The sequence below is a fragment of the Nicotiana tabacum genome, chromosome 23 (assembly GCF_000715075.1).
Source record: "Nicotiana tabacum cultivar K326 chromosome 23, ASM71507v2, whole genome shotgun sequence".
Lineage (NCBI taxonomy): Eukaryota > Viridiplantae > Streptophyta > Magnoliopsida > Solanales > Solanaceae > Nicotiana > Nicotiana tabacum.
In genome coordinates, this window is record NC_134102.1 from 17,344,757 (window position 1) to 17,352,551 (window position 7,795).

General features: G+C 35.6%; 1 non-coding gene and 1 pseudogene across 1 annotated transcript; both read left to right on the forward strand.

Moving 5' to 3' along the window:
• The first annotated feature begins 692 nt into the window (after positions 1–692).
• On the forward strand, positions 693–799 carry LOC142177767 (small nucleolar RNA R71). The gene has a single exon (XR_012706324.1). It is a non-coding gene; the product is annotated as a small nucleolar RNA R71 (small nucleolar RNA).
• A 2,817-nt stretch (positions 800–3,616) lies between these two features.
• LOC142177580 (UPF0481 protein At3g47200-like) lies at positions 3,617–7,245 on the forward strand (annotated as a pseudogene).
• Positions 7,246–7,795: the final 550 nt, after the last annotated feature.

The window sequence follows — 7,795 nt, forward strand, 5'->3', positions numbered from 1 at the left end:
GTGGACCTTTTCTTCCATTTTCCCGCTGGACCCAATGAGTTGTTGCAACATTCCTTTTATTTCAAACAACCCATCACCTTGTCGCACTATCTGTTGCTGTTGAGGTTATTGATAAGCTAGTTGTTGATTATGCTGATTGTACCCTTGCTGCCTACTTTAAGGCACAGTCTGACCCTGTGGTCGTGCAGCTCCAAGATTATTGCTATTATTGTATTGATGTTGTGCTGGTCTATACTACTGGCTCCAATTCTGACCACCTTGCCTCTGTCCTCCATAGTTTCCCACATAGTTCATATTTTCCTGATAGTCCTGGTTGTCACTTTCACCACTCCACGAGCACACATATGGTTGGTTAATGCATGGTGTACATAAGCCCACATTAGTTGTGTCAACTATGTGTACCTGCTTCTGGCCTGATCATCAATCTTCTTGGTGAGGATACTCATTTGCGTCATCAGAGTGCCCATATTCTCGGCTATGGAGTTGTTTGGGTCCAAAGCTACCGAGTGAACTACAAGGGTGATTGTAGTGTCTCTTGTCATCCATCCTGAGTTTGAGCCATTTTATCTAGCAGGACCTTACACTCTCTAAATGATTTTCTCAAAAATGCTCCACCTGCTAAAGCATCAACGTTGGCCTTCAAGCTATCTACCAATCCCATGTAAAACCTTTACCCCAACATCTGATCTGGAATGCCATGATGTGGATACTTAACCATCATCCCCTTGAACCTCTCCCACGTTTCTTGTAGTGTTTCAGGTGATTTCTGCCTGAAGCTCAATATCTCATAAACTTGCTTGGCAATCTTATTGGGTGGGTAGAACTTGTTCAAAAACGGCTTGACTAATTCCTCCCAAGTGGTGATGGAGTTTATGAGGAGCTAATTGAGCCAAGTTTAAGCTTCTCCAGTCACTGAGAATGGAAACAATAACAGTCTAATTGCTTCCAGTGTCACATTCGATTGCCTTTGAGTGACAAAAATTGACAAAATGTTTTTCATATGCTGTTGTGGATCTTCAATATAAGACTCGGAGAACAGTCCCTTATTCTGCAGTAGATGTAGCATGTTGTTTGTGGTTTGAAAGCACTCCTCTTGTATCTGAGGGACGGCAATAACAGTTGCCAGATCTTTAGCGGTGGGTTATGCCCAATCATACAAAGCCGCTTCTGGCACAAGAGGTGCTATACCCTGATTGTTCGGGTCATTCACATTGTTTTGGTTGTTTATTACGTCATCCATGTCTAGTTCGATTCGCTCTGTTGAGTTCTCTTGTCGTTTGTCTTTCTTGTTTGCTCGATTTAGTGCATTGAAAACTTTCTCAGGGTCCGGTAATACTTCGTACAATTCATCAGTTCTTGAGGAGTTTCTAGCCATGCACCTGTAACACACAAGACTACAAACGTTAGAGTTTCAATATAATGAATTTCAAGTCGAGAAAGTTAAATAGACTATGAATTCTAACAATTCTTTTAGCCATAATTAATAACACCATTAATTCTCCGGCAACGGTACCAAAATTTGATCACGCCCAACTATGCCTCCTAAGAAATCTAGCGGTCGTTACAAATATAATCCGATTTACAAGTCCGAAGTCGAATCCCATAGGGAATTAACCTACTAATTACAACCACTAGTTCCGCACGAATTCAAGTATTTAACCTTTAGAAATATTAAATAACGATTTGAATGTTTACTAAGTAAGAGTAAAGTAATTAAAATGCAGTAATTTATAACTAACGGAGCAAATATTGTAGACAAGAATTGGAAAAGTCTAGGGTTATAATTTTTTCTATTGTCGGAATCTCCCCCACCATGTTACCTATAAATTCACCTAAGTAATCTCTACCGATCGTGAGTACTTTGGGTGTCGTATCTCTCTCTCGAGTAACTACCACAATTTACTAGACGTATTCTCTCGAACTACGCTAGCTAGAACTAATTCACCGCTCACTACGATCGCACCAAGGTTTCATTATCTCTAATCCCGCCTTTAAACCCTCCGTATTGATCTCTCAAATATGTTAGGAGTGGTGTTGTTCAACAACTACCTAAATGCAAACTCTCTCTCTCGAGCAATATACACTAAATAGGTACAGTTAATTGAGAGCTTTTCAATCAACAACAATGAAAATATAGTTGCATAAGTAAAGAAAAATCAAAGGCAAATCTATATTAAATGTAGTAGAAAATCATCCTCCAATCGGTACCATCAAACCCTAGATTAGAAAATTTAGCTACTCATAAATGTATCAACAATCGTCATGATATTTAAAGACATTAAACTAAACGGAAGGGAAACTCATTTTGCTTCTTGCTCCATCGTGCTATCTCGCCTTTTTCTTCTCCAAAATAGTGTCCCGCCCTTTCTCAACTCATATAGGAAGTATTTATATGTTGGGGTCGAAGTCCTTGAGTCCAAATCCTGGTCGGAGTCTTTTAACCTGCGACTTTTAATCACCTGCTATAGACCTCGCGAAGCCTGGTCTATAGCGCGGTCGATATGGCTATAGACCTCTCGAAGCCTGGTCTATAGCGTGTTCAACCTGGCTATAAACCTCGCGAAGCTTGGCCTATAGCGCGGTCAACCTGACTATAGACCTTGCGAAGCCTGGTCTGTAGCACAGTTTGAGTAATTGATGCTTTTGCGCTCCTTTCTTGCATTTTTGTCCTCTTTTTGTGCAACTTTCATTCGACTATTTCTTCCGATGTTCCTACACATAAAATAATATAATTTAGTTCAAATGTCGCACAATAATTCACTAAATCAACAAAATATAGGGCGAGTAATGTGCTAAAGATACAGCATTTTGTTCGAGCACCAATACTATGAGTGTAACTTGTTGTACTATTTTTGCTATCTATATTTTTCTTTTGTTCAGTATTTTCATCTTAGATTTTATACTTTTGTATTTTTTAAATCTGTTTTGAAAATATTTTTTTGGGTCGAGGGTCTAAGAAACAACATCTCTACCTCACACAAGGTAGGGATAAGGCTGCGTACACCCTATCCTTCCTAGAGCCGACTTGTGGGATCACGCTGGGTATGTAATGATTGTTGTTGTTGGGTGTAACTTGTTGTAATAGCTTGACTTATTTTCTGGGTTGTTATGAATATAAGTAGTAAGTAATAGGAAAAATGACTGTATAGCCGCTCTCAAATTAATAACCGAAAATATGTATAGTTTTTTGTATATATATATATATATATATATATATATATATATATATATATATATATATATATATATATAAACACACATTCTGTATGTTATATACAAAAATTATACAAATTTTATACACTTTTTCGGCTACCAAATATAAATAATTTCTGGCGCGGGCTAAAAGTGATAATACTCCATAGTAATATGTAGTTATGTTATAAGTGACATGATACTAGGAACGGATTAGGGAGCGTTGTACTTTCAATGCGGTTTTTTTTTTTGTGAATTCAGATTTTTTCGCTCCATTGTGGATATTAAATACGTAAAAAGAAGCAAAAAAAAAAAAAAAAAAACAACAACAAAGCCTCGAAAAATATTGAGGAAAATAATCATTGACTTTTCTCATTCTCTATTAGCTTCTATCATCGGAGACCATTGATGCAAACAAGGAAAATAACCATTGACTCGGAGTCAACGGATTTCTCATTATCTTCTCTCATTGGCCAACAATATTTTGTGTTGAAAGTTCAAAACAAGGCCATATATCAGATATTTTCGATTATCTGTATTATATAATATGAATATTTGATTTGATTCCTCTTATAACTTTGCAGGCCAGCTCTCATCATTCGGGAGAAGCAAGAGATCGAACCAACGAAAGAAGAAACAGCAAAACCAAAAAAGGTCATTTTCTTTTTGCAATTTTCTCGTTCTATGCTAAACATATAAATAAGTTATATTCTTTGGTCAAGTATCTGATTGGCCAAAAGTATTTTTTTAAATTTTTTTTAAAAAACAGTTACTTTAGACAATGAAGGTGTTGGCCAAGTTTATGGTGAATAAATAAGTGCTTTTGAGTAGTAATAAAAGTTATATTTTAGTTTTTAAGTGGAAGCTAAAAAAGTAGCTTTTCCAAAAATAAGTATTTTTAATTTCTTTAAGAACAAGATTACCCAAATAAAAAATTCATCTTTACCAATTTAACTAGTAGTAACTTCCTTTTTCATAATTGACTAACGAAAGTACTTCTCAAATGATTTATCCAAACATAAACCGCTACTAAATAACCTTTTTGACAAATAATTTTGATTAAAAATATTTTTCAAAATAAGTTACTTTCGGCGGCTTGGCGAAAGAAGCCCTTAATAGATATATTTCGTCTCAAAATTTTGCTTTAGATTTAAGACTCTTACTCATCGTCAGTTTGTGTGTTCTTTCGAAAATGTTGTTACAACTTAAAATTTTTTATACAACATCCACCTTATTGAAATCGTTTGTGCTTTTAGTTTCTCGAGGCTTTATGCATTAATTAATATTCAAGCTAAATTAACCGTAGTTACTGACCGAATAAACTGAAACTCAAAGGAGAAAAGTCGAATCATACCAAATTAATTAGGTATAATATTGGTATAACATTTTAAGAAATCAAATACCAAAAATACTGTAACGAAATATTTAAATACCGTATCGTATTGACAGACAAATACCCCACTCTCTAACATACATATGACAGTTTTTATTACTCCCACGTGTTTTCATTTTCTTAAAGAGTAGAAAAGTCTAATACTCCATCAAATTCCCATTAATTTTTGATGATATAAAAAGACAAAGTACATAAAGTTTCAGATATGGATAATAGAGCTATGTGCTTTCAATTAATTAAAAATTAATGTACCCTTCCTGATGTTTTTATTTTTTTTATAGAACCATTTAGTTCTTTCAATCTAAGAATTAAAATTTCTAACAGGTTATGGCAAGTCATTTGATTATTAATAATAATAGCCATCTATGTCTAGAAAATTAAAAAGAATTTGATACCATACCATTTTAACCCGACCTGTCTTTAATAGGAATTACAGTTCAAGAAAGTTATTTAAGAGGGATGGCACACTCTATTGAGATTACCCCAATAAATCATCGAACTCGGCTGCTTCATCAAACTAAGGAACATGAGGTATCCCCCCCCCCCCCCACACACACACACTCTCTCTCCCTCAACATGTACAAGCATTACGTTGTTACTTTATTTTTGTGAAGGAAAACCTTAGAGCAACGATAAAGTTGTCTTTATATGACTTATATGTCACGGATTCGAGGCATGAAAACAGTCACTAAGGCTGGTATTAGGGTAGATTGTCTACATCACAGTGATCACACTCCTTAGGGTGTGACCCTTCCCTGAACCCTGTGTGAACATGAAATGCCTTGTGCACTGGGCTGCCCTTTTTGTTTTGTTGTGTTTTCGTACAAAAAGTAGGAAATGTTTAGGAATTTGATTTTTGATTTTGATTTGGTTTATAGATTTAGCAAACGAATATAATTCGGTTGGTTTGATAAATTAAAAAATTTCACCAAACCGACCTATGTACATCCAACTTTGTCATATAAAGAAGTTTTGCTCATACTTCTTTTTCACGCAGTTTTAACCTCAAACTTTTGTAATTTAGCTTGAAACTCCTATAACTCTTTTCCATTAATTTGAGATAGAAGAAGGGAGGAATGTGGATCAATTCGAGACAAATCAAATTCTTGATGAAATATATTTAGATTTGTACCATTCATCTACCAAATCTTGTACCATATTCAGAGTAAGTGTGGGGCTAAGTGAATCAAATCCAGATGCTTATAAGTCAATGTTGGTCTCTATTGGTCCTTACCATAAGAAGAATTCACAACTACGCTCAATGGAGAATTATAAATTGCGTTACCTACAACGATTTCTCAGGAGAAAAGTAGGGCTTGATGTGAAAACTTGCATTAGTGAATTGGAGAAATTGAAGGATGAGGCACTAAAGTGTTATGATGATATAGAGGATATTTATAGTGATAACAATACTGGTCAATTTTTGAAAATGTTGTTGGTTGATGGTTGTTTTATAGTTGAGTTTATTCGGGAGCGTTGTGGAAGGAAGCCAACAGAAAAAGATATTATTATCCCCTACAGTTGCATAGATGGTCAAGTACGTCGAGATTTGTTATTACTAGAAACCCAACATCCTTTCTTTGTCCTCACTAAGCTTCACAACATGACTATGGATCCAATCAGGGGCGGATTTAGGGGCGGAAGCGTGTTCACCCGAACCCCTTTCGTCACTGGATCCAATAGTACCATTCCTAAAATTGGTGAAAGAGACCTTTAATTCTTCCTTCTTGAAGATGAGTCATGCATCCTTTCTTGAGATTGAAAGTGATGCCAAAAACATCAAACATTTACTTCAACTAGTACATATGTCATGTCACCCTTTGGAGAAGAAAACTAGCCTTACTCTTGAAAACCCTAGTTTGGAAATGGAACATTGCACGAAAGGCTTATGTTGGAATCCTTTACAAATGGTTAGATTGAAAAATATGCCAAATGGTAAGGACCACCAAACATGGGATGCTAACATGCCGAATGCAACAGAGCTTCGCGAAGCTGGAGTTACATTTTCAAAAATTGGAAAAATTTATAGAAGATTGGAAGATCACGACCTTGGAGATAAAACAAGTTTATTTGACATTAAATTTGAGAATGGAGTGATGACAATCCCTTGTTTTGAAGTCTTTGACTGTACAGAGACGATCCTGAGAAATCTTATAGCATACGAGCAACAATCATCTGATGTACATCCTAGATATTTCAGTGATTTTTCCATTTTTATGGATTATCTTATCGACTCGGACAAAGATGGGAGTTTGCTTCGTCAGAAATGAATCATCAAGAACGAGATAGGAGAGGACAAAATAGTGGCTAGCCTTTTTAACAAAATTGGGGAAGGGGTTGCCATTTCTTATGACTTCTATTACAAACAAGAATACTTGATGTTAGTTCAACATTGTGAAAAACCATGGAACCGAATGAAGGCAAGTTTGAGGCATAATTATTTTAACAGTCCTTGGGCGGGAGCTTCAACTGTGGGAGCCGTCATACTCCTCATACTCACAGCTATACAGACTGTTCTAGCTTTCACAGGTGGTGTTAAGTAGTTTGAATGTCTCCATTGTAGAGTTTCCTCACAACTCCAGACATGCAATTTACTGCATCAAAGCTTGTGCATTAATGGCGTGAGAACTATAATAAAATGAAAGTCTTTTCTTTTCTCTGATTGTGTCTTCGTAGAAGTAGCAGATTTTCAATTATCAACCTCTTCTCTCTTTGTAACAAAAATATAAACAACTATTATTACACCTCAATCTCAAACTAATTGGGTCAGTTGTATCAATCCTTACCATCTATTTTCGTTACTGATAATAAGGGTCTCGCAATGTTTAGGGAAAACAAGCTTATGTGAGCATACTTTATCTAAGGGAAGTTGTTTATGATGACTCAAAAATGACTCATGCAACAGAGGATAACTAACCACATTATAATGAAGATAACGATGCAAACTCAAGATAATTTCAATGTGAGCATACTTTTAAAGAATAAATTACAGTAACACATCAAGTATTAATCAAACTCGTGTATTAATCGAGTAATAGAGAGTGAGAAATGGGCCTTTCGTTAGCAAAAAATTCCTCAAACGCTAAAAACCAATAATCTGTAAAAATGTGTGTGCTGTCAATGTGAGGGAATCTTTGTTGGAAAATATCAAAATCAAAATGTGCTAGTGTGTGAATGTAAGGTTATTACGGGTGGATAGGGCGGAATATT